Raw genomic sequence first — 1,128 nt, forward strand, 5'->3', positions numbered from 1 at the left:
ATAGGTTCCTTCTCATAGTTAAATATAATAGTGTAAACAAAATACGACAAAATTTCTTGAAAGTGTAAATTATGCTATTCAGTTAGTAGTATCGAATGGCGTTCAAGAGAGAGAACTTACAATATTTTACCAAAATTTTTCATGGAGGGATATTCTTCCTGCAAGCAGTAACTACCTCCTCCTCCTCCTCTCAACCAGCAACAACTCTCTTCAAAGGTGAAGTACTAGTTTATTTGTCTATAATTCTATATCTAATTTTCAATTAGTGTTCATTTTTAACATTAGGGATTGTAAAGTGTTCGAAAATTACTATTATAATTTGGTTAAAATTTAATGTATAAATGTTTTTATGAACGCGTATAATGAATTGTGTGAATTTCCCTCCTTTCCTATGAGGAAAAAATAGTTTTTTTTTCTTTTTAACGAGAATTTTAGGTTGCAAGCTCACTCACAGAACTAATTAAACTCGTAAACCGAGGTACTAATGTACTTGAGTAAATATCAATTTTTAGTCTGCACAACAAGAATTAAGCCTTTTTGGATCACACAAGAATTTTAAATTTAGTCCTGATACAGAAAACAAGAACATTATTATTATTATTATTATTATTATTATTATTATTATTATTATTATTATTATTATTATTATTATTATTATTATTGGTGATGTTGTTGTTGTTTGTATCATTATCCTTACTAGCTAGGCTACAACTCTAGTTGGAAAAGTTGGATGCTATAAGCCCAAGAGCTCCAACAGGGAAAAAATATCCAGGGACGAAAGGAAATATAAAATAAATTATGAGAAGTAATGAGCAATTGAAATGAAATATTTTAAGACCAGTAAATATTGAAATAAATCTTATATTAACCTCTTCAATATAACAAAAAAAAATTGCTGCAAGGTCAGATTAATCTAAAACAAACGAACGGATGTAAAAGAAAGGAGGGAATAGTAAAAGAAAAATGGAGAAATATAAAAAAAAATGAATTAAAGCAAAATGGATAAACCAGATAGGAGAGCCTTACAAACAAAACAATGACCACATAAACAAAATACAAACTTTACTTTGTTTACTGCATGTGGACGCCAGGGATGTCAATATTATATAATAGAAGAGAAATTTGAGA

Source organism: Palaemon carinicauda, chromosome 17 (assembly GCF_036898095.1).
Source record: "Palaemon carinicauda isolate YSFRI2023 chromosome 17, ASM3689809v2, whole genome shotgun sequence".
NCBI lineage: Eukaryota > Metazoa > Arthropoda > Malacostraca > Decapoda > Palaemonidae > Palaemon > Palaemon carinicauda.